Source organism: Pogona vitticeps, chromosome 2, assembly GCF_051106095.1.
Source record: "Pogona vitticeps strain Pit_001003342236 chromosome 2, PviZW2.1, whole genome shotgun sequence".
NCBI classification, from domain to species: domain Eukaryota; kingdom Metazoa; phylum Chordata; class Lepidosauria; order Squamata; family Agamidae; genus Pogona; species Pogona vitticeps.
Window position 1 is genome coordinate 63,376,515 of NC_135784.1, and position 26,941 is coordinate 63,403,455.

A 26,941-nucleotide genomic window follows, 5' to 3' on the forward strand; every position below is an offset into this window, starting at 1 on the left:
GAGGTAAGGTTAGGTGGTAAGGGGTTGTTGTAGGGTGAATAGCAGCTTTATGAAGCGTCTTTCATTGTTGGCCCCATACTGATCACAGAGATGAGAAAATATAAAATTATTATTTTTGACTACAACTCCCAGAATTCCCAAGGCCTCAGGACTAGAGGGCAAAAGGTACTGCCATGCTATATAATCACACCAGGCCTGGCCTACCAAGATGCAGCAGGCTCCTCGGTAGCCGTGCAGAGGATAGTGCAAAAAAAAAAAAAAAAAAAAAAAAAGCATTTCAGATACACATCCTAACTTGAGAGTAGCAAAGTGCAGTTATTGTGACAGCCATTTCTGAAACCAGTTTGATTGGTGCTTGGTGATGGAAATATAAAGCACTTAATTGCTTAGTAATTTTGACTGCTAAACTTAAACAGACTCTGTGACTTGCCTTATGCATGACTTACAATATTATACTTATGGCAAGTGTTAACCAATTAGATTGGCTGAATGAGAAGGGGCAGCAGCAAATCCAGCCTGTGCTTTTTAGTGAAGTATTCACTTGGAAGTGTGGATGAGAAACTGGCTTTGTTTTCACAAAGCTGATTTCCTTTGTTTTTCCCGAATCCCACCAGTATGCTTCTTTCATCCAAATTCTGTGAGATCCTGTCCTGTTCTTCTGTGTAGAGATTCACCCTTTTCCTAATGTACACATTTTAAACACATTTTTCTTAATATATGTATTTTTGTGCATTTCTCCCCTTACCCATTAAAGCATGTTTGAGTGTATTTTTCAAATAGGGACAGTTTTAGTAATGTGCATTTAGGTATATGTACAAGGGACGTGATGGTGCTGTAAGGTCTGTAGATCTTCAGCTGTAAGATCGAATCCATGCGACGGAGTGAGCGCCCGTCGCTTGTCCCAGGTCCCGCCAACCTAGCAGTTCGAAAGCATGCAAAATGTGAGTAGATAAATAGGTACCACCTCGGTGGGAAGGTAACAGCGTTCCATGTCTTAAGTCGCAATGGCCATGTGACCATGGAAGATTGTCTTCAGATAAATGCTGGCTCTATGGCTTGGAAACGGCGATGAGCACCGCCCCCTAGAGTCGAACACGGCTGGACAAAAATTGTCAAGGGGAACCTTTACCTTACAGAAAGAGAAGAAAGGGAAGCGGGAGGAAGAAAGAGAGAATCAGGCCCTTGCAAGTTTCCTTGCAGAGATGGAAAACTGAAAGATATATATGCAATTTCATGAATTGTCTTGCAAATACAAGTAGGATAAATTCATTAAAACTCTTGGTTAACGTGTAGGACCTTCTCTGTGGCTGCTCCTAGGTTGTGGAAAGCCCTCCATTGAGAAACTAGTTTTGCCCTCTTGTCCTTCTGGCAACAGGTAAGGAAGACCATCCTTTTCAGACAAGCTTTTAACAATTGACTGGAAAATAACAGAGTTTTCATTTTTGGGATGCTGCACATTATTATTATTTTGTCTATGTTTTAAGGTGTTTCTACAAGTTTTAACTAATTGTTTTAATACAATTCTATATTTACTTATTATTAATGCAATCATTTACCATGTTTTTAGCTGGGTGATTTTTAATACTTTGTGAGATGCCTTGGGAAGGACCCCATGAAAATGAATATGTAAATGAAGAAAAGACAGTATAAAATACATAGATATATAAATGTTAATTTCTTTTGCATCTCTTACTGATGGCTTTTTCCCTCTCCTAGACTTATATTTGCCTTGACTTCTGCTATGGAGACCCTCATGCCAGGCAACTTTGTACTTTTACAGGTAGATTACCACTAAGGGCTCTTTCAACCTGGCTTGGTTCTCTTCTAGTTTGAAGTGGAAGGGAAGGGGAAAAATGATTCCTCTATCTGGTGAATTTGTAAGATAGTTAACATTCATTTATATATTGCTCTTTACCCACAGCCCTACCTGTGCTGTGCATGCAATCAAAATACAATTAAAATACAAATGCAACAATAATGTGTCAACAGAGTCCACTGCAGATGTCTGCTAGAAGAAGTAATATACAACGAATCATTCGTCAGTGGAAATGATGAAAGTCTCCATTATATTACAGACTTTACAGAATGTTGCTATTGATGACACCTGCCCTTTTCTAAGAAGTGAGCTATGACATGGACTTACATTCTTTTCCAATGTAAGCTAAGACACTAATGGGAAAGTGAGAACAATATGACTCTATAACAAGGAATGTTTCTTTTCTCTGTGCCCCAAATCTACCCAGTCAGGTATTTCAGCTCCAAATAGGAATGCTACATGCCAATCTATTTCCCAATCAGGAAAAGTTGGCAGAGTAAAGTGGCCTGCCCCGAGAGAGGTGATGAGGCAGATTTCACAAATGCTTTCAGATATTTGGGCACCAAGCATTGAACAACCACGAAAGCACGGTTAATTGTTCTGTCTAATTTTGATGAATGGCAGCATGCCAGAGTGCCCGTCCATCCCTTGTGAGTTCTTCAAATGGCATAGTGTTTATTTGGAGATTTGCATAGGACGTGCGGATTGCTTCTGAATTCCGGGCCCCCCCTCCCCATCTTTGGGCAGCACATTCTGCATCAGGTTAGGCATTTGGCGCATGGCAACTGTTTTGCTGTATTGCTTCTTTCTTTTAATTTATGGAGATCTCTTTCTAACACATTCTCACTTCTCAATAAAAATAATAAAAAAAATCAAAAGCCAGAAACTAAGTAATTTTAGTTAGCATTATTATTTCATTACTTTCTTTGATTGTTTTTCTTATGGAATTATGAGTCATTAATGTTTTCACTCCCTGCTATAATTAGAAATGTGGGAGAGCTGTTCGTAGCTGAGATTTGCTTGGGAAATTTAATTTGTTGTCTCTGCCAAAGCTATCATCGGGGTTGGCATAACTGGGCACACACAGAGTGTCGCCCTCATACCAGAAACGGCTTGGATGGCCCCGCCCACATCACCAGAAAAGAGGACACATATTACCCCAAAATGTAGACAAAAGAGGACACAAACTTACATCGAAGCACGCATATGCTAATTTGAATGTACAGAGGCCAAACTAGAAATCACCTGTATAATTTATACAGAATCACAGTATATCTGTGACCTCATGGATAGGCAACTTCAAGGTCTCCAGTTTTCTTATTGGTGGTGCTTTACACAACGGGACTGGTGGCTCCAAGTTTAGTCAGGCACTGAATCCACCCCAGAGTTTAGTCTGAAATTTAAAGGAGCTATCCAGCATGCTGAACCTATACTGAGGATACGGCATGGCACTCTGAATAGGTCCCTATGAGGTTCAAACTAAAGCACTGAATGGATTTGCTGCTGCGCTGGGGGGGGGGCTGACTCCACACTAATCAGACTTGGATGGGACAGCTTTTCTGCAAGATGACATCTTTAAAAGAGGACTGTCCCGTGATAGCTTTTCAAATGGGAAACTGTCCTTTGAAGCAAAAGGACACATGACCACCGTAGAAGGGTGCCCAGAGCCATCCACTGGAGCCAGCTTATACTCTGGACATAATCTCTAAATGGACTATGGAGTCCGTTCAGCTTCCAATTTACTCAGCCTCTTTAGATCAGAATCAATCAGAGGGCAGATCAGAGAACAGGAATTCAATCTGTGCTAGATGGAGTTATTTTCTCCCTGAAAAAGTCAGGCTTGCAGCGTGGGTGTACCCCTGGACTCCTCTTTCACCCTTGTTGCTCAGGACTTTGTGGTGGCCAGGTGCGCAGCTGCACAGTTAACGCTGGTGTGCCAGCTGTGTCCATTCTTGGAGATGTCTGATGTGGCTATGGTGCCACATGCCTTAGTTACATCCCATATCAATTACTGTTAAGAGCCCTTAAGTGGAGCTGCCTTTGAAGACTGCTTGGAAATATCAGCTGGTTCAGTCACGTTGCTGCCCAAGGCTGGTTACAGGGAGCATAGAACCCCCCTGTTACAACAGTTTCACTAGTTGCCAGTCTGTTTCCAGGCCCAATTCAATGTGCTGATTGTGACCTATGAAGCCATACAGTGTTCAGGTCTGTGCCACCTGAAAAATAGCATATCCTCATATGAACTTTTTTTTAAACTCCTAAGATCTTCATGGAAGGCCCATTCCTCAGTACCACTGCCTTCACGGGCATGTTTGACAGGAACACAAGAGAGGGCCTTCTTGGTGGTTGATCCCAAACAGTGAAATGCCCTCCAACAGAAGGCTAGGTTGGCCCCCTACCACTTGCCATTCCAGCGTCAGATAAAGACATTTATTTTTAAACAAGCTTTCACCAATCACATTGGGCATCAAAGACAAACTCTCTCTAAGAAGGTGGTTATAATTTTTGTGCTTTAAAAGGTTCTTTTGATGTTCGTATGTCCAATTTTTAATACTATCTTATGTTTTTAGTTATATATTTATTGTCCTTTTAGCTTTACTTGTATTTTCATTATTATGAGCTGCCTTGAGTCTCTATATGGAAAAAAGTCAGTATAGAAATGAAATGTACAAATAAATAATCTGTATTATTTCAAATGGAGAAAGCCAGCCCCAGCTCACAACTTTTGTGGATCTATTTTGCTGAGTGCAAATTGGATGTTTTCCCCAAAATCTTGCCCTCATGGCACCACGGTGTAGTTTCCCCAATGTCCAATCACCTCCAGGCACACTGCCTCTTCCTCTTGGCAATGGTGTGGTTTGAACCCAGAGGCAAAGAAATGGCATCAGCAAACTGTGGTCTAGGAAGGAGAAGAAGATTCACTCCAAACCCTACTGCTCAGTGTTCGAGAATTTTTAAAATCTAATTATACATGTACTCCTTGCTTGTTTGTTTGTTTATAATCTATTCAGTTTATTCCCCGTTTTGGAATCAGATTCAAAGCAGTTTGAAATTAAGTAGGGATAACACAGTTAAAACACAAAGTGAACAAAGGCATTAAAAGGGGGGGGGGAATACAATTTTAAAATATGTGAAAAAAGGACAACAAAGAGCACCCACTTGGTTTAAAACTCTATGTTGTTGCAGTGAAAACATTTCTGGAAACTATATATTAATCATTAGGCTAACTACTTTTAAGATGAGAGAGCAACTCTCACTGGGATTTCTATTATGATACAATCATGTAGGATTTTAATAATATAAAAGGGGGAAGTTATCAATACTAGGGAATAAGTGCTCTGCATAAAATTACAAGCAAACAGTCAAATAAACATAGATCCCCTGCTGTTGAGCATAAGAAGTAGGATGCATAGTCTGAGATGTTAAGACCAGCATGAGTATCAGTAGACTTTGCCCTTATGAAGTGTAAAACTGATAGATGTGCAGACAATGTCAAGGCAGGAAAGAGTAAACAATGTGTGCTACCGTTGTTGAGTATGAAAATTAGGGGTCCCATTATACCATGGGTTCTTATTGAGCCCCTTGGCCCTTGACTTTACTCTGTGGCTGGGCTTACATAACCCCAAGGACCCCTGCAAGGGTGGCTCAGTTCCTTGCTGCAAAGATGTGCGCAGATAACATTTTAACGTACAGAATATAACAGAACATGATGCAACAAGTGCTTTTCATCTATTATCCAAACTGCTTTATTTATAAAACTAATACTCACCGTCCCTAAATTCCCATGGGAGGGAACAAAATACAGTAAATGTTTTGTTGTCTTTAAAGAACCTGAAATTCACGACACACCAATGCACTCGTGTGCAATTCAGGGGGATTGTTTATTCAATTTTTTTACAGTGTGGGGACGGACGGACAGATCTATTAGGATGATTAAGAAACAAACTGGAGTCACACAGCAGCAACTCTTGTGTAACAGATTAGCTTAAATCCAGAGTGCATGCAGCTGTTGGCTTGGTTCCAAGCAGCCCTCAGCTGTCTGCATCCCTGGTGAGTGCTCCCAGGGCAGACCTGAGCCCTCGTGAAGTTGATTGGAGTCCACAAAAGCTTATGCCCAATAAAGCATGTTAATTGTTAAGGTACCACAAGAGTCTCTAACACAGAAGCACTAAAAGGAACAGATGCAAGCAGTGCAATGGAACATAATACAGCCACACAGCAGATAGAAGGGAAATGATTTGCTGTGCAGGGCTGGCTGTAAGGACTGGATGAGCACAGAACGAGGCCAGCCCGGTTTGTGATTTCTGGCCTTCTCCTGCCTCTAGATGTTTAGCCAGCAAGACCAATTTCATGAATGCTATGAGTTGTTGCCCCAAACATCTGGAGGTCACCAGGCTGACACTGCTGGTCCGGACAAACACTAGATTAAACAAGACTTCTATATGTTGCAAGAAAACGTTCAAAATTTCACTCTTCGAGTGAAACTATGCCAGTTCTAGGCAAAACCAGCTTATGTTTCTTGAAAGTGTTGACAGAAAATTTAGACAGTGTGGCATTTGCATTCATCTATGTTGCAGTGCAAAATCTCCATTCTTTATACTTTTCATTGATATTTTTCTGCAGAGGGGAAATATTAGCTAATTCCTAACTGAGCCTTTCTCTCTGTGTGTGTGTGCTTAGGAGTGCATACTGCTTTGTGACCCTCCCACTGTGCCAAATAGTGCCTGGAAGGAGAATCCACATGAGCACCACAAGGATAAAAGGTGAATATCACTTGCATCTATCACTTGGATCATGCTGTCCCAAAGGTGCCTCAGTGATACTATAAAATACAAAGCAGAACACCACAGATACACCATATTGATTTTGTTAATACATTACATTTGTTATCAGGCAAAGGACAAGTGGCTTCTGCTAAATAATTAATATTGTGATCTACAGCTTGGGATAAAAGAGGGAGGGGAAAAAAAACCTCTTTGAGCCTCTGACTCCTGCCCTCTCTGTTTCTGCTTACTCTTTTTCCTCTTCTGTTCTAGTGAGGAATGGTTGAACAACACAGAAAAAGGACATCAACGAGAACGGAAAGGAAAGCAAGTAGGAGCAACAGCAATGACACCAGCAGCCATGAAAATGGCTGGCCCTTGGAGCTTCTGAATAAAGGTAAGGAAGATGTTTGGATCAAAAGATTCACAGAAGATCAAAGTTATTTTGTTCTGGAAATGGGGTTGTCAGGTCATAATTTCAGCAGTAAGAGAAAGTACTGGTTAGTGAGTGCTGGGCTGTTATTACGCTGCAGATGCCTGAAATGGAGGCCATTACACGGCACAGATCAAGGCTGCCTCATGTAGATGTCTCTGGACAGTTCCATTTTTGCATAGGCTTTGATAAGGGCCTTTAAAGGAGAATTTGAAGGGTACTAGACTGAGTGGGGCCCCTACCATTAGGCAGATTGGATAGTCACCCCAGACAGCAAATGTTGGGAGTTGGCAGCTAGGCACTCGGGGACGGAACAGTGTGCCTCACAGCCTATTCTGCACACCCTATACTAGCCTGCCACATTCAGGCACAGTGAACGATGTGGCCCATGGCCAGCATTTTAAAAAAAGGTCAGCTGTGAGACCAGTTGGCGTCTGTGCCTAGAATGAGAGCAGGCACCCTTTGGGATTTTGCCTTGGGAAGCAACATGTCTTGGGCCAGTCTCTGGCAAATCAGCAAGTTTTCATGGCAAACCAGAATGTGCCCATCAGACATTTGTGGGGAAAGGATTTGCAGTGTCCAGCTTTTCTAGGTGTCCAATAGGTGACAATCTTTTCTGAATGCTTCTGTGCACATTCCCTCCAAAAAAAAGCTAAATAAAGATATAGCTCTCATGTTTATACTACTTACAATTGGAACAATAAATTGATCAAGAAAAATTATACTCATGAATGCAAGACATGGGAAAAGGAGAGTGCAGGCTTATAGGATCTATGATTTGTCTGTGCATGTGCGTGTGTTGTGTCTAGTATTTGTTTACTAGAAACTATTATTGCATAAAATGAAGAAACAAAGTACTCATGAACCCACAATTATCCTGCCTTTTTTTTCACCTGTAGGATTACATACAAACTGGAGGAGGAACTCTTTAATTATTGGCAGTTTCTCTCTGCTGGTAATGTCTTCACTCTTAAGTCTTTCTTCTCCTCGGTCTTTCTTCATCCTAGGCCATGTCAGGCCTTGCTTTGTGTCTGCAAAACTTCTTTTGAACAGGAAATAAATATTACATCTCCACCCATTAGCAGCATTCATCTATGCCCACAAAGAGCCCAAAGGAGTATCACAGTTGCTCTCAGAGTATGGCTGGGAAAACACACTAACATTTTGTTCCTGGTTTGGACTTTGAGTGCAAAACTGAACGTGTATGAAATTAGACCAGAAGATGACAGCTGGGGAAGCCCGTCACATTTTATGGGTGAGACAAGGGATGAGCTGGTTTCCCTGCTTCCCCCTTGCTTTTCCATCCATCAAGGTTCACTAGGCCAGCAGTAAATTTTCATTCAACCCTGTTGACAAGAGAACACTCTCCGCCACACCACAAAGCAACCGATTAGTTTAGGAGATACAGTGCAGGCTACTTGGAATGCACAATTCTGTCTGTTAATGGAGAGGACAGCACAGGATCTGCTACACCATGGAACAACTATTGCCCAAAGCAATAGTCAGTCCTGCCACTCTAATGGGTATGGTTGATGAGCACATAGAAGAGGGCCTTTTCAGTGGCTGCTACCATGCGGTAAAATGGCTTTACAAGCGTGGCTACTCTAGCCTCTTTCCTTTTGTCTTTCCATCTGCAGACTAAACTAGAAGAAGAATGGATCATCCCTCTCACTTTGGGCAACTGATTGGCTGTTTAAGGAAGATGGATTTGATGGATTTGTCCTCTGCTACTTTTAAAAATATGTTCCTTATGTTACTTTTAATTAAACATAACAGGATCACGTTCAGAGAAAATGATTTGCACAAGAGCCAGAGGATGAGAGGTTTGATTTTGTGGAGCTTGTATGACAAGATAACTAGGATTTCCTAACAAAGGATATCTGCTTGTGTAAGAATAACACAAAATAGAGAAACCCCACAATTACTGCACTGCCAGGGTTTTCTGCTCTTCTGCTGCCCAGTAGGATTCCAAGGGTGCTGTTTTAATATCACAGTTAGTTTAATTGCATTTTAACACAACCACCTTTTGTATATTTTTATCTACGCTTGTTTTTATCTTTATCTGTTTTAATCTTCTTACAAGCCTCTTTGGGATGCAGCCTGTGAGAAAGGCTGGCTATGAATCTAATAGATAAATAAATATTCTTGGAAATATGCTATAGTGTTTCCAGTGAGACTTATTCCCAAGTAGAGGTGCCCAATGGATTATATGCAGCCTTTAAAGCATTGGTTCAACCTTCCAGGCCAGGCATTTTTTTCCCCTTCACATGTCAGGCTGGGACCTACTATTGGTCATTGTTTGACCTGAGGTAAGTTGCAGCAGCACTGCCACTATTCAAATACACTATGCAGGTGAAAAAAAATATGAAGTGAATTCGAAAACACATGTTTGAATTAAAGGTAGTCTCTAGGGCTTAAAATATTAACAATTACTGTACTGCTTTAATGGAAAAAGTTAACTCACAATGCTTTGCATGTTGAGAAGCTACCATGTTGAATCCTGAGGTGACTGGTGACCACGGTTGTTAATGGGGCAGAAAACAATAGTGAGCATGGCCAAGACTACATTTATTTATTGATTACAATTATATTTAAGGTAAAATCACATTTAGCTTAAAAAATAAGAAAATCATATAAACCGGCCCAACTGTAAACTATTCAAATTAAGCGAATACTTTAAAAACATTTAAAAGAAGCAAAAGAAATAGACTAGAGACAATATGGAAGGATCTCTCTCTCTCTCTCTCTCTCTCTCTCTCTCTCTCTCTCTCACACACACACACACACACACACACACACACACACACACACACACACACACACACACACAAGGTGAACAGGTAAACACAGATAAGCACCCACCCCTACACATTCACTCAGCTACTGCCTTGCCTCATCCCACTCCTTGGCTGCGCAATTCAGCACTTAGGGTGGGCTGGCTGGCTGGGGATACCGGGAGCTGTGTTTGCTCTATTAGATTGGCCTCTTCTGTCTCACTCTTTTGTATCTCCAGTTGAAAAGATGAAGAAGATGACACCTGAGACTCCAGAGAGATGGCAGTGTCCAAGGAGACAAGCCTGGGCTACATGGACCAACAGCCTGGAATGGTATAAGGCAGGCTGCTATGTAGACCATTTCTGAACCTTGACTATGGTTCTGCAGAGGCCAAGAGTCAATTGGCTGTTCATTTGTCCGTCACATTCCTCTCCCTCCTATTTTAAGCAAGTATTTTTAAAGATTAGATTTAAAGGGAAAACAGGAAGATAATTCATTTTCTAGAATGTCTCCCATTTTGGGAACTTAAATAAGAGATCTAATATTTCTTAGCTAGGAAGCAAGAGTCAGCAGAAATTGTACTCTAATGCTTTTGGAAAAGATGAGCGCCAACTTCAGGAGACCTGATGGCGGGCAGGGGGGGGATGAGTGGACTCCCTCCCCGCTGAGCGCTTCTCCACTCCCCCAGTCCATTTCTGTGCGTCAAAACCTTGGGTTTTGTGAAAAGTCGTTAAATAAGCTTCCAGGCAAAATAAAGGATCAAAAGGGATCTAATTAGCAGCAGTCTGCTTATGAGTTGTCGATGTTCACCTAGTTTTATAAATTGACACTTTTAACATTAAAACTCAAAGCAAAAAATGATGTAATTATTCTCCCTCACCTTTTTTTCCTGAGGCTTAGGTTTAATATCTTTATTGAAAATTGGGTACTTCTATTGCATCTCAAGATGCTTTATTCTGTGCAATCTGGAGTGAGTCATTTTCATGTTGAATTGTAATATGGTTTAAATGATAACAGCCTGATTCAGAGAGCTTTCCCCTCTACTGGTAGTCTGACAAGAAAGCTCACAGCCCGATAATAACCCTGAAGATAATCTACAATTTGATTCTGTGTGGTGCTTTTCACTGTTTCAAGGAAGAAGGCTGTCTGGAAGAAGGTGGTAGGGGGATTATAGCTAAATACTAGGAAGTTAGAAACCATAGGTTTATTAGTTTTATTATCATTTCTGTAGCACAACTTTATTTTATTCTTTAGCTAAAACCGTCATGTAACATAGATCACTGCTATTCAGAATTTTACAATTGGAGTCTGAGGCTGACAAGTGTGACCTGCACAAAGTTACGGCAGGAGCTGGATTTGAATCCAGGTCTCCTAAGCACAAAACAACAACCTATCCATTGCACTGCTTGAAGTTTGGTTGTTTCCTTTGTTACTTCACTGGTCACACTGAAACCATGATTCACATGCATTTATTCCTTTCAAATTACATTTTGGTTAATTTTTTTAATTTGGCAGTTTGGAAAAGCAAAGCAGTCTCTCTCTCTCTCTCTCTCTCTCTCTCACACACACACACACACACACACACACACACACACACAGAGAGAGAGAGAGAGAGAGAGAGAGAGAGAGAGAGGGAGGGAGAGATTGGCAGAGCAAAGGAAGAAATTTAAAAAGTTGTTTATTTATTATAAAATAGGTAGATAACAGTAGACAAAGCAGTAGATAACGTAATATCTTGTATTTAAAAGGAGGGGAAAGCACATCGTGCTGGCCATTCTGCCTTCCCCCCCCCCCACCGGGTTTTCCCATTTTTGTTTGTTGGGCTGGCTGGTGTGTTTCATTTGCTCCTCTCTGATCATTTGCTTTCAGTGTGTCTAATGAATTTTCATGGATTAAGTCTTTCCTGTTGGCTGAATTTGGCACCAGGGCCACAGGCAGTCGGTAGAGCTGAGAAGGACAGAAGAAGACGTCACATCATTTTTATCCCTGTCAAGGGCAGTAGATGAGGATAATAGTTGGGTCTCGAAAAATTGTTCCAAGGGACTGTTTATTCGTTCCTTTATTTAACACTCCACCTTTCTCTAGGTGTAGATTCCAAAAAGGCTTACAACACAAGTTAAAATCAGATGCAGCTAAAAAGACCAAGTAATATTATTAAAACACAATTAAATAAATGATTTTTTAAAAAAAGCATTTGCCATATTAAGTAAGTAAGATTTTTTTTCTTAATAGTGGACTGTAGGTTACAGCCTTCAACGCCTCTGTGTTGAGTCTGGGAAGGAGTGGGGAGCTGTGTGATCAGATTTTATGTGACTGAATAGCTGAAAGTGCTTAAAACTGTGACGGCTGCATGTTGGACCACAGTTACATTTTTTTGCTAAGGCTCACAGAATATTTAAACAGTAGGGAACCGCTACAGACACATGGGAGTTAAAGTCCAGAAAAGTAACTTTTCCAAGCTCTTTGACAAAGGCAGTGTTATAAAAAGGATTTTACAATAACTGAACTTACACTGTTAGTGTCTTTTACTTGTTAGTAAGATAGACAGAACATGTGAATGGGAACCTTTTGGAAAAGAAAGCTCTTAAGGCACCAGATGACATTACACTGTTAAGTAAGTCTCTCTTTGCTATCTGCCTGAATCGGGATCTGCGTGGGAGGCCCACGGCAATCTGTTCTGAACAGCTTCTTGAAGGAAGGTACAGCAAGATGCACAAGCAACACAGAGAATCAAAGGTGTGTTGACTTAGGTTGGTGAGGCATGTGTTACTTACTTGGAGCTGCAGTATTGGGGCTGCCCCAAGACTTTTGCTGCCTGAGGAAGAACTTCAAGTGTCCCCTCTTAAAGGTTCATAGTATCCAAATCTAGCTGCCTTGTTTAAAAAAACAGTAGTTCCCAACCTTTGGTCCCCAGATATTCTTGGACTAAAATCCCCAGAAGCCTCCACCATTATCTGTACTGGCCAGGATTTCTGGGAGTTGTAGTCAAAAAAACATCTGAGGACCCGTGGTTGGGAACCACTACTTTAAAATATGAGTTAAGAAGTGCCAGGAAACTTCTCCCTTATCTGGAAGTGAAAATATAATTACATCACATGGTTGCAGACCTTGAATTTTATCCTCTTATCTCTTCAATCTGTATGCAGAATAGATCATAGAAGAAGCTGGACTGGGTTCAGACGGAAGAGGAGTAAAAATTGGTAGAAGAAACATCAGTAATTTAAGATATGCAGATGACACCATCTTACTGGCAGAAAGCAGCAATGACATGAAACTACTGTTAGGCAAAATAAAAGAAGAAAGTATCAAAGCAGGACTGCAGCTGAATGGTACGAAGACAAAAAATCATGACTACAGAAGTTCTATACGACTTAAATGTTGACAATGAAGAAACTGAAACAGTTAAAGTTTTTATATACCTTGGTTCAATCCTCAATCTAAATGGAGACTGCAGCCAAGAAATTAAAAGGGCAGCAATGAAGAAACTAGAAAAGATTATCAAATTTAAGGATGTGTTGTTGGAGACTACAACTAAAATCATCTACACTCTTGTATTTCTGATCACCATATATGGATGTGAAAGCTGGAGAGTTAAGAAAGCCTTGCAGATTTGCAGATACCTTGGATTGCTAGAAAGACAGACAAGTGGGTCCTAGATCAAATCAAGCCTGATCTATTTCTGGAGGCAAAAATGCCACATCATGAGAAGACAAGATTTCCCAGAAAAGACAATAATGCTGTGAAAGGTAGAAGGCAGCAGGAAAAGAGGAAGACCAAATATGAGATGGACTGACTCCCTAGAAACCATGGGCTTGAGCCTGCAAGAGCTGAGCAAGGTGGCTAAGGGCAGGATATTTGGGACAGTGTTAATTCATAGGGTCATCATGAGTCAGAGGCAACTTCATGGCGCATAACAACAACAACAACAACAACAACAACAACAACAACAACAACAACAACAGATATCCTAAAATGTTTTGCCTTTTCATGATGCCCAAAATCCACCTTCTGAAGTATCTGCTTTGCTGGCCCAATAATAGGGATGGACCAGTGCATCGTGATCTCTAACACATGGGCCATTACTTGCTTTCATAAAATTGCCCTTCGGTCTGCTCAGAACCACCAGCCTTTGAAAAACAAGCCCATGTGCCAAGAACACTCATCTCTTTTTGTTCCCTGAAAAGAAAGACTGATGAGAGACTCTTTTTGTATCCTTTTATGTTGAAGGCCTTTCCTGCATGATTCTCTTTTAGAAGCATGCATAGGCCCATTATTTAGCACACTAACTTGAGTTGCACTTAGTATGTTAGTGTGGAGAGAAGCAGAGAAAACAAACTGACTGAGTTAACTAATGGTTCTCACGTGTCCTCTTGAAGTGTGGCTGGCTGATATCTCACCTCCAACTCCCCCTACCCCACAGATTTCTGTGACTTTTGCCATGGCATTAAAACAGAAGCATAAGAAGTTCCTATACTGATATACCATTGCATCTTGGAAATGAATAAAAACTGTCTCACAGAGAGAGACAGAGGTTAGTCTTTTTGTGTAAGCTATTGAGATCAGTTCTGCTAATCTTCATGGTAAAAGAGGACAGTGCTGGCATGCTGCTTCAGTACAGGGCCAGCCCAAAATATTTTGCAGTCAACGACACCCTCTCTCCAGGTGTTTAATACCCAAAGCTGGGAAAGTTAGTTTGATACATCAGACAGAAAATCCCAAGTAGTTCCTGCCCTTCCCTAACAGTAACAAATACAAGAAAATAAACAAGTACTAGAAAATTAAGAAGTTAATCACTTACATCACATCCCAAAATCTCTGCCTAAGGAAGTCACCTCACTCTGCCCAGCAATTGGCACACATTGCAATATTGGAAGAAAGAATTCTTCAGTGGCACTAAGAACAACTCAAGGTCATCCAGGGAATTTCCAGCTGAGTAAGACTGTGTACCTACACTTTCTCTGTCTATGCTGACCCAAGCTGGCTTTCCATCCTTGCCCATATTTTCAGTTCAGCACTGATGCCCTCAGCCAGGAGCTGGATATGTTCCTATGCAGATGTATGATAAGTCCTAGGAAATCATTTTTTTCACACAGAGGTCATTTATGACAACGACCCTCTTGTGAAGTGTGTGTGTTTTCTCCTCTTGTCAATTATTACCTTAATTTTTCAAACGTTCTGAAAAGCATGAGAACTTCTTAAGGCTATTCTTAAAAGATAATAATCAGACACAGAACTCCAGAGAAGCAATTGAGTGATATTCCAGTAAGTGGCCAGACTTTTCTTTAAAGACTACCCAGAGGTGCTGCTTAATGACCCAAGCTTAATTATCGCAGGTTATGATGCAATCAGCATTAAGCAATTTTAAGTCTCATTGACTTGGGGGGAGAAAGAGGTACATATTTTTGGCATAACCAGAATTGTCTTGGAGGCTGTTGGTCACAAATTTCAGATGCAGCAGTATCTGTCATTGGTCAGTGCCAGGAACACATTTTGAAGCCTGAGAGAGGATGCAAATCACTACATCTAAGATCCATTAGTTTAAGGCTCCTGCACTACATGAGCTCCAGAACACCCTGAATCTGAGGACCAATCCACACATGCAGTTTTGGGGGCAATCAATTGCTTCACACTTTTCATTCACCCCTCCAGCCTTCTTTAAGGGTCCACTTGTGCTGTGGGGTTGTCACATTTGTCATATACTTAATAAGCTTTGGATATACTTAATTTTTGTATCGGTGAAAATGGAAATCTTTCACCCAACGTCTATCTGCTATTGCTCTTACAGCTTTGTCAGAGGCAGCTGCGTGAAGGTCAGAGGCTCCTCTTGACTATTGTCTGTGATATAATTAGTAACACAACTTCCCCTACAACGGGGACAGGGAATGGAAGGTACTTCAGATGACATTGGGTTCCAAGTCCCATCATTCCTCATCACAGGCCATGCTAGCTACGGCTGATGGGAGTTCCAGTCTAACTACGTATGAAGGGCCACATAGTGTTCATTCCTTTCATGCGGCCATGTCATTCTGTGTCTCTGAAGGTTTTGCAAAGCCTTTCCTCCTATGGAAGCATAGTAGTGGGTTACTCATCCAACATTTCACAAAAATCAGAGAGAAGCAAGCTACAAGAAATCATTGCATCATTCCTTGCAGGATATGCTTTTCCAATATACAAACCACCAAGGCGGAAGTTCATCTGAGAAGGTGTGTGTTGAAGACAGAAAGGTGAAGAGCAGCCTCATACTGGTTCCATCTGTTGGTCCATCTAGCCCACTATCACAAACTCTGACCTGCAGTGGCTCTTGAGGGTTTCAGGAAGGATTCTCTCCTAACCTTACCTGGACATCCTTGGTATTCTCTAGAGGTCTCCTATCGAAGCACTAACCAGCTATGACCTTACTTAGCTTCTCAAATATGTTAAAGTGCAACTAGTATGTTCAGGGTGATACTGTGTCATATGAATGGCACAGAGCTTGGAAGACGTTTTCTCTGTTTTTGGAGGATAACCCACCGAGTCTCTAGTAAGCATAGGTGGAGGCTATACTGGCTTGGGTTTCTGGTTACTATGTTCCAACAAAAGGTCTGGGATAGTTGCATGCTTACTACTGTCCTGCTAATGGGGACATGATACTGGTGCTCATTTTGGTTGTGCATGCATATTGTGTCCAAGTAATGTGATTGGTGAGTGTTTCTTTTGAATTGGGTGTGGAAACAAACAGAACCAGTCCCTCCACAGAATTTGACTTTAACAGGTGTATGAAAGACAGCTACTCTGTATCCCATAGAGAAATGGTAAGACCTGATGAGTGTCAAGTGTACATAAGAACTGTATGGGTCCAATGAGTTTGCCACAGGTGCAGAGCTTCCTTTTTTACATGCTGTGAGGTCACTCACTATACGGTCCTTGGAACTTCCTTTGCATCCACCATTGGGTTAATCAGACCCCAAGTGAATTGTCACCACTCGTGTGACTGATTTGTGAGTGGCAAGAGAATAACAAGCCTTTTCCAAGGCTCATTGCAGCTCTACAGGAGAATAAGTGTCATGTAACGCTTTCATATTCTCCTTGTTGAGAGACATGTTGCTTGATGTACGTGGGGGTGAGTGGGTGGGAAGAGGAGAAGGCAGTCTCCAGGAAAGCATGACATTGCCAACATCCTCGTGAGCAGAGAAGGATGGGGGTTCAGCAGTCTGAAAAGGTAGCTCATTGTTCCTTGGTCAATGAGCATGACAAGCCTTCAGGGGAACTCACAGGGAGGTGGGGAGCTACTGAGGGAGAGAATGTGTTATTCTCAGAACTGCAGAAGTTAACTATTTAATGAAGCAGAGAGGCAGGCAGAAATGCTAAGTCACAATTACATATCACAAGTGAGTGACTTCTTTATGTCAGATCATGTGCCTGTGATCAAGTACCTTGTAGGGTCTCTCAACTAGACAGACAGACGGACGGACGGACGGACGGACAGACTGACAGATCTACATGGTTATGCAGAATTGGGAATTCTGGGAGTCATACTCCTAAAAAAGCAATTTTCCAAGCCCTGCTTCCATAGCACAGATAGCCTGGTTATTAAAAGAGTCTGGTCAGGGGATACAGTATTTGCATATATCTATATAACTATATATCACACACTACCCATGGCCAGAAAAAGCCACCCAAGGAATACAGGAGACAGAATGAATACCAACAGGATTGAGAGAATGCTTGGATTGAGAGAAGGCCACTGACAGTATCAATGAGGAATGCAAGACTGAAATGTTAACAGTTGTGAAATGTTAAACACTAATGTGTTTAGGCCAGGAACATACCTAAGCTGGCAGAATGCATTAATATAAAAAGAAATGAAATCATGCCAACAGCAAAACTCCCTTTCAAAACCCATACTTCGGTTTTGTGACTTAGATTTTATACATTCTGATCTTTGTTCTTCTACCTTTTCCTTTTCCAATGGCTGCTCAAACTCTGTGCCAAGAAAACACACTCACCATCATAAAAACTCATCAGAAACACTGATTCTACAATGAGAATTGTTTTCAAAATAAGCAGTACTCATCCATGAAAAGAAGCAATCAAAAGGTAAACATTTTGCAATATATCATGAATGCTTGATTCTGAACCTGATCTACCTTGTCTGTGTGCAATATTTATATTCTGACTTTTCTTTTTAAAAAGTCAAGATGAAGCTGAAACATATAAAATCAGAAGTACAAAAATGTCTAAAAGAAAAGGGGAAACCGAGTTTAAACAATTTAGGAATCTATTCTTGAAGGTTTTCATGTCCAGGATCTGATGGTTGTTGTAGGTTTTTTGGGCTGGCGAAATGTTAGGAAGAAAAACCTCCAACAAGCAATTTAGGAATCAGGTAACAAGAATCCCTTTCAGTGTAGCAAGAATAAAACAGAACTCACAAATAGTTCAGGCCTTGGGTGAAAATCTTCCCAGGCAAGCTGGTTTGTATCAAACTAGGCAGTCCTTGAAATAACTCAGAGTTGTGTATGTAACGGGAAATGATCTGGAGGTTTCTTGTCCCCGTAGCGTTGAAGAACTGAATGTAGAGTTTATAGGAAAAAGTGAGGAAAAAGACATAGGTGAGCAGAAGACAAAGGGAGGAGGGGGAGGAAAGAACACCACAGGCAATGAAGTGTGAGGAAGACATCTCTGAAGCTCTGAGCTGTGGATCTACTTAGTATGAACTACCAGAGACTTAGCAGGTAATTGTTAAAAGGTTTATTGTGTACCCACTTGTACATGCATAGGACTGAACTGCTGAGATTATTGTTACTCTGCTGTAGAGTCTTTCTCTTAACAACGAAATGCCATCCTTCCAAAATCAAAGTCCTTTAGTTTACCATACAGCATATTCCCTGCAAAATTCTACACATAGAGCACCACACACAACAAGCCACTCCAATGACTCTTTGCTCTGCTTCTCTCTCCCTGCCTCATTCTGCACTTCTGCTTTTTTACCTTCTCTGTACTTTAGGGCTTACCTAACCCTTCCCCCCCCCAATTCCCATGGCACCTTTCCCTTTAAAATAGTCTCCTTCTGCAGCTCTCCCTGCTGCCCAATCATGTCATCACCATTTCATAATTAAAAATACATGAAGATTCTAGGTAGGGTAACATTTTGAGTGTGTCAGGTCTCACCTAGAGATATCCAAATTGATCTGCATGGAAGAAAGTACACCAAAACTTTCACAAAAAGCACATGACAAGTGATGTTTATTTGGTGGATATGACTTTTCCCATTTTCCTATCTGTTGATTCAGATAAAGGCAAGTAGATTCCTCTTCTGATAAAAACATTTCGTCCTTCCTTGTAAGTGACTTGAAAGTGAAGCCTGTGACTCAAGGCAGGATTTGCTGTGAACAAATCTTGGGATTATAGCCTGGAAAAGAAGATGGTATGAATCCACTGAGCTAATAACATTACCCACTCTTTCTGGACTTTTTCTCCTTGTGGCAGTCTGTTTTCTCTTAACTGGCTCACAAGGGCATCTAAGAACAGGAACATGACGATATTGGAGATGTGAACATCAGCTAGAGATTGAGGGGCTTTTGTTCGGCTTGCATTTTAAGAAAAGCTTTACAAATGTCTTCTTTGAACAATAGTATGATAACTAAGTTATCCTGTGGTGTAAGCCCATTTCAGAATTTTGCCATGAAGTTTTCCAAACAAAAACTGCACAAAGGTGCATTATTATGGAAAAGTGCTTGCAAAAAGGTGTATGTTAGGGAAACCATCCTACTATTAAAGGAAATGGTTTATAAAAAATATGTGTATTAGGCAAACCTGCATACAAAAATTCAGACAACAGGAGAAATATATATGAATTTTCTTACCATTGTGCATGAACTAACGTGGAAACACAACAGAATGAACATAAAATAGTCAACACGAGAAACAATGGACTAAAGTACACACTACATTAAATGCATGACATCCAGACAACTTTGATTCTTCCAGAGCACAGGCACCTACAGCCACTTTAGGAAGTATGGGATAACTATACTTAGTAATCTTTAAAATTAGAATTCTCTTCTTAAAATCAGGGAGCATTCAGAGATTCAGAATGAAAATGCCAGTTTAGAAACAAGCTCTGATGGGCTGCGTGTGTGTGCATGTTTGTGTTTAACTGTAGTTATGTGACAAAGCAATCAAGAGAAGAGAGGGGGAAATAGCAATAGCAGCACCTTTGTCAAAGTCTCCCCAATGTCAGGTGAAAATGAAGAAAAAAAGCACCCAATTAAAAGGACAGAACATCAGGAAATGACTGGAAACCAGGGGAAGAGTACCAGGACCCAGTGCTGTACCAAATGTGGAAACTACAAAAGACTCAAAATCTGATTTAATAGCCAAAACAGCAGAGAAAGTGGCAAAATCACAAATTCAAATGATACTACAGTCAACAAAAGCAGAGGTAGTGGCTACACCTTTATGGGTTATTGTTTATGTCATTGCCATTCCACTGGTTTCAATATATGTGTGATAGATGTCTCCCACCTGTCCTACAAAATAAGACATGGCTCCCTTTAATTACTTGCATGGAATGCTGCTTTAATTCCTCAGCTCAGAAGCAGCAACTTGCAAGTAATGGAGTTAAAAGTAATGGGTCTACCTGTAACTAGTTCCTTTGTTAATGAGGATATAACAATATTATATTTCAGCGCCAGGTCAAAACCTTCCTGTTCCAGAAGGCTTTTAGTTGCAGTAATATCAGCTGTGGGTCCTGATGGCAATTTTTTAGAGTATATATTTTAATTGCATTTTAATTATTTTGTATTTTTATTATATTTTAAATGTTATAAGCCGCTCAGAGATCTTTGGGTAGTGTGGGTGGCATATAAGCAAAATAATAATAATAATAATAATAATAATAATAATAATAATAATAATAATAATAATAATAATAAGAATAATAAGAATAATAAGAATAAGAAGAAGAAGAAGAAGAAGAAGAAGAAGAAGAAGAAGAAGAAGAAGAACCCTTTCTGCTTCCTTTTAATGGAGCTTGGAAGAGTTTGGCATTTTGGACTCCTTCTAGCAGAATTTCCCAGCCAGCATGACCATTCTAGAAAAGGAGGTCCCCAAAGTAATTTTTCCAAACTCTGATTTTAAAATTACACTTGGTGGCCTTTTAAAGACATGTTAGGGGCATTTTGAAAAACAGTTAGAGGAAGGTTTTTATACCATTCTAAGGTGCACTTCTACAGTGTTTTAAAGTAAAGTTTTTAGAAATTCATGTGTAGAATTTCTACACATGAAGCAGAACAACTATATTTCACACACTGCAATGAATAACAACAATCAATTATTTTCAGATACCAAGGAGTAACAGGAATTTTTTTAAAGAAATATTTCCAAGCTCTGCTTAATACCCAGAACGAGGTGCTTAAGAGATGAAGAAACATATGAGAATTTTTGAAAGTCCTCTGGTCTTTGCCAAGTTCAGGGCTCATTCTGTGACCCCTTTCCCCCCCTTTAACTGCAAATCTAGCATGGATTGGCTCGCTGGCTATATGGGGAAGAATATTTTTGGTCTTGGATAAAATATCCACCATTTAAACCTTAAAGGTGTACTGAAAAAATCAGTAGGGGCCCAGGGAAGAAGGACATCAAAGAACTATTGGACAGCTCCTTTTCTGTCCTAGGTTTAATCTGAAGTAAACACAGGCAATTTGGGTTAATATGTGTTCTCAGGACATAAGCAGAGTTAGGAGATATTAGGTTACAAAAATACAATAACACTGAGAGAGTAAAATACCAACTTAGTCTGTTAACATATATACATAGAGAATAGACATTCATCTGGCAGCATAACATAACATGGTATAATACGTTGCATAGAAAAAAGGAATCTGACTTAGAGCAGATAAAATGTCCCCTTTACACATGACTTATATGCATTCTTGGGACCAATCAGAAAATATACTAGTTCATTTTCTACTTATATAAATTTACATCATTTTCTCCAGCTGTACAACATCAAGTCTTAAACCTTGGTACTCACACCTGAATCCACTCAGTACATGACTCAGGTAAAATCAGCCATTTTACTTTCACTATACAACATTTATATTTAATACATTTTGAGATCAAAATCTCAAGACATCAGATTGTGGGAAGGAGTGATCAAATACAGTATCATGCCTGGTAATGGCAATTGTGCCTCCCTCGGGAAATATTCAATCAATAAAGATGCATTGCATCCTCAGTTAGGCTTTACTATTTGTATATTTAGAAGTCTGACACCTTTAGTGCCTGTCATTTAGTACATCTTGAAATGCAAAAAGAGAGGGCCAAAAAGGCAATTTGGAGGATGAGGCAAGCACTTAGGATAGGAACATTCTTCTGACTGAACTGATGCATTGCGATAGTGAGCTTTTTCACATGTAGATGCTCATATATTATTTTTCAAGAGCAAAGCCCATTGAAAAAGATCCTTCCACTTCTTAAGGAAATACATAGGGCTCTAAGCCCCTCTCTGCATCTCGCCACACCCCTTTGGACCACCTCCAGACCTTTGCTCATTAAGATGAAAGTTGGAAAAAGCCCACCTATGGACATTAGGATGTATTTGTATTAGGGTCACAAGACTGGGATAGATCATATATGACAGCTTTGCCATCCATATTGGGCAGGCAGCGGTTCATAGAGTGTGACATATCTTGAAAGCACACAGTGTCCCAAGCTTGCTACGAGATGAGGGGAAAAAAAGCATTCTTGACACCCAGTCACCCTCTGCCCTTATTACCATTATTAACTGAATCGCGCCTAACTGAACCCAGGTGTCATAAGCCAGTCCACAGACCCCAAGCATTCCTGTTCACTCTGTAACTCTTGTTAGCCAAGTGAACTGACAATGAAAATCTGGGTATTTATAGTTTTATAGGACACCCGGTTCTGTGGTTACGGTAAGCCCACAGAGAACAAATCCACACTCATCTTTATGGGAACACTTCCCAACTGTGCTTTCAATCTTTATCCCGTTAACTCTTTAAAAAAACAAAACACCACACCCTGATGCAGTTGAAATGCATTCTATGTTAAGAGGCAGGCACAGTTGGGGGGCAAAAGGGAGGAAAGCAGCACAGCAGCGTTTGATTAAAGCTCAGCCCCTCTGGCCCTAGATCTGAGAAGACAGAGCGGGGCCACCCCACCTCCCCTTTACAAATGATTTTATTTTATTACAGAAAGGGCCAGTATTAAAAAAGAAAAAAAAAGGGGGGGGGAAGCAAGCTCTTGATTATGTTTTCTGTTCACCAAGACTTTTCCTGTATTTGACCTTTGGATAACCTCCAAGGCTTGCAAACATTTGAAAGGAGTAAAGGAGCTCATTTTATTACAGGGCCTCAGCATACATTCTTTCCAGCCTATCTTTAACATCAGTTGACAAGAATTATATAATTGCAGTCTGTGATCCCTTTAAGGCTAAAACATATTCGTTTTCCCTCACAGAACACTTCAGGTCTCAGACTTAAGACATACACATTTGCTTTCTTTGTTGCCAGACATGTTTGTATGCAAAAGATGATGTCCCTTAAAACTAACACTGGGCCATTCTATGATGAGGTCTGGATTTATTATTTTTCCATCTGTTTTAAAGCCAAAAATGGTATCAAAACAAAGTTTCCCCAGCCCCCACTCCCATTTCCAGCCTGCGTCTTCATTTCACATGCCCTTTCTGAGAGTCTGTTTAGACTTGGGGTGCTTCTCCTCTATCAGTCCGGCAGGAGCAACTGGTTTTGCTCCCAAGCTTGTGGCCCTGCTTGTGGCACATACATTACTTGATGTGGCGTCTGTACATCCACTGTGATGTCTGCAGTGATGTAACTTAGGTTAGCATTAGGACGGCCAGGTCAACAGTTTCCCCCTCCTTGAGATGTTCAGGGCCCGAAACTGAGGCCAAGGGACCATCTCTTCTGAGATCTCCTTGTATAACAATGACAAAATAATCTTAATGTGTGCGTCAGAAGAAGGATGTAGACCAAGTGGATTGCCTCTATTACCTTCTGTACAAATATTTCAGGTGTAACATGCACAGGAGATGAATGAGTATTGAGGCATTAAAGACACAATATCCAATAAAAATCACACTCTTTCCTCCTCTAGGGCTGCTTGCCATGATATTTACCATCCTGCATGGTGACCCAGGGAAGCAAACCAATTATTAAGACCTCAGCCAGGATCCTGAGACCTGGTAACCCAAATTGGCATTGTTTCATCCAGCTGGGGAGTAGTTTATGTAGATAGTACCTCCACATCAGCTGTTCACATACTTGGTAATGACCACATGTGCTCCCGAGATATGTGCGGAAGGACTGAAGAAAAGGGGTTCAAAATTCTGAATCAGAGACACTGACTGCCCTCAGAGACGATTCTCAGACTGGGAGGCTTTGCCAAGTAGTTCCAGAAGGTGCAGCTTTCTCTTCAGCTGGTCCATTTTTAGGTGACTTATGATATGCAGAGACTGATCAGTCCATGTCCGTTTTATATGTTCTGATTTGTAAGTCTGCCCCATTCTAATTGGCCCGTGCTTTTTTTAAAAAAAAATCCGACAGAAACATTGGCATATTTTGGACCAAACTATTATTTCTATACATGGGGACTTTGTATTCATATATGAACACAAAGTCTGCTGGCACAGGTGCCCAACCCGATTACCACCTAACCTCAGAACCTGCCAGACCACTGACTGAGCCGTGCACTGCACGTGTGGCTGACATCATCTCCTGCACCCCAATCGCAGCAGTAGCCCTGCCGTGACAACCCCACCTGGCCACTCCAGCAAGGAGGCAGGAGAAGGAGTCTCCCTGCTCAGCAGTGGAGTGGCGGAGCAAACAGGGAGGTGGGGCTGTGGCAGCTGGGCTACTGCTGTGATTGGGGTGCAGGGGATGATACCGGCCATGTGCGCTGCACACCATGCGGTAAGTAATCCAGCAGGTTCTGGGTGGCAACTGGGCCGGTGGGCTTCATATTCACATATGAATACAAAGCCTCCATGTCTAATTATTTCCCATTTTACTTAATTTAAACTTCCAATAAAATATTTATGCATGAAGTGAAATGCTTAAATTTAAAGGTCTAAATGCACTTAGTAGTTCCAAGTAGAACAGACCTATCAATAGGATTTACATATGTATTGATTCAGCAATTGATTTACTGGGGCTAGACTAGTGGAGACTACCAACTGGATTCAGTCTTCTACATACTTCCGGTTAACAATATTTTATTTTAAATTAAGTAGTCAGGACACGCAATGGGATTTCATCAAAAACATATAAACCAAAAACACACCTTTTATTATCTTGGTATGTTTTCAAGTTGAAAACTAGATCCCAAGACGTGGAAGTGTGAAGACTGAATAAAAGCTGTGGTCTGATCCATGTATTAGCTCAGGAAGTGTGAACACGGTTCACTCAGAAATGCAGTCTGCATGAAATCCTTGAGTGTCCCTACCCATTTTTTTCTCTTCCCATTTGTTACAGTGGCCCGTATTTATTATATTACATTACTGTACATTTCATGTTACATTTTACTTTACATTACTTTACATTTTGTTGTTACATTACAAGTTGCCCTGTCAATTTTAAGTAAGTAAAAATAAGTGACGTGGTGGCGCTGTGGGCTAAACCGCAGAAGCCTGTGCTGCAGGGTCAGAAGACCAAGCAGTTGTAAGACCAAATCCACGCGACGGAGTTTGCTCCCGTCACTTGTCCCAGCTCCCGCCAACCTAGCGGTTCAAAAGCATGCAAATGCGAGTAGATAAATAGGGACCACTTCGGTGGGAAGGTAACAGCGTTCCGTGTCTAAGTCGCACTGGCCATGTGACCACGGAAGATTGTCTTCGGACAAACGCTGGCTCTATGGCTTGGAAACGGGGATGAGCACCGCCCCCTGGAGTAGAACACGACTGGACAAAAATTGTCAAGGGGAACCTTTACCTTTACCTTTAAAAATAAGTGACAATGGCAATTACTACAATATGAGTGATGCAGCAAGTTGCTTCTGAAACTCAGATAAAAGTAGGGGAAACAAGTGACCAGTTGAGGTGAGCAGTTAGTAATGCCATGAGCGATTTTTGAAAATCAGCGTTCCAGGTTCTGCCTCTGTCTTCACATTTCAGAGTGCAGGTACGCAACAAGAAAAATCTGAATGAATCTGGTATGAACTTACACCCAGGAAGCTGATTTTCTCCATGTGAGTTCTGTTTAGCCAATCACAAGAGAGGGGGGGCATTATGACTTGTTTACAGCTTGTTAAGGTAGTTCTGCAGCAGCTCTCCACATATGCAGGAGGCACAGCTACACCAGAGCTACCTTAACAAGTTCCCTCTTAGCAATTTCCTCCGTGGTCTTTGCTGACTCCTCATTCTTGAAGCCTGAAGCTGCATAGCCTCAAGCAATCACACTGCTTGAACCAATGCAAATGAATTAGATTGGCAAAAAGTGGAAGTTCTAGCGGCAAAGGCAAAATAGAAATGGAGATGGGGAGATTCCCAGCTGATTCATATTGACTTGTATGTCATATACTGTACTCAATGGAAAATAATACAAATCAGACTGTTCCAATCCTAGAACATTTCCAACATTATTTATCACTGTAGTTGGCCCCTCAGTTCATTCCACCCCTTGACCTTCTCACATAAGAAGTTACTGACTAGCCGTTGCACTGGCAGATTACTAACTACTAAATGTGGCATAAATGCACATTTCGGTTCCACTCTTATGTCTGTTCAAACACATTTTGCAGGTTTAAGAACAATACTCAAAGCTTCAAAACCTGCTTACCAACTGTGTGATACCTGCACAATACAGGCCAACAGTGCTACTTTCAAAGACGTCCAAGAAGTTACCTTTTCTTGAACCACAGCTCCAAGAACTCATTGCTTATCTCACTCGAGTTGTTATTTTGCACTGTAGGCAGAGGAATTCCTCTGTGCTGCTCTGAAAGGAAAATCTCAGGTTGGCTCCTTGCTTTTTTTTCAGTAGTGCCCCTGTATCAGCCACACACGTTCTTGTTTCTGTTTCAAACCCAAAATGAGTTTACAAGGCAAGTTTCCCCTCTGAGATTGCAAGAGGCTCCCTCTTCTCTGTATTTCTGTGAGACCAAGGATTAGGTCATCAGTAATAATGTTTGCGTCTCTCTCTCTCT

The 26,941-nt window shown here is 41.0% G+C and overlaps 1 long non-coding RNA gene across 1 annotated transcript; it reads left to right on the forward strand.

Moving 5' to 3' along the window:
- Positions 1 to 1,714: 1,714 nt before the first annotated feature.
- On the forward strand, positions 1,715 to 23,344 carry LOC144586688 (uncharacterized). The gene is made up of 4 exons (XR_013541644.1): positions 1,715 to 1,780; positions 6,497 to 6,579; positions 6,853 to 6,976; positions 8,650 to 23,344. It is a non-coding gene; the product is annotated as an uncharacterized LOC144586688 (long non-coding RNA).
- Positions 23,345 to 26,941: the final 3,597 nt, after the last annotated feature.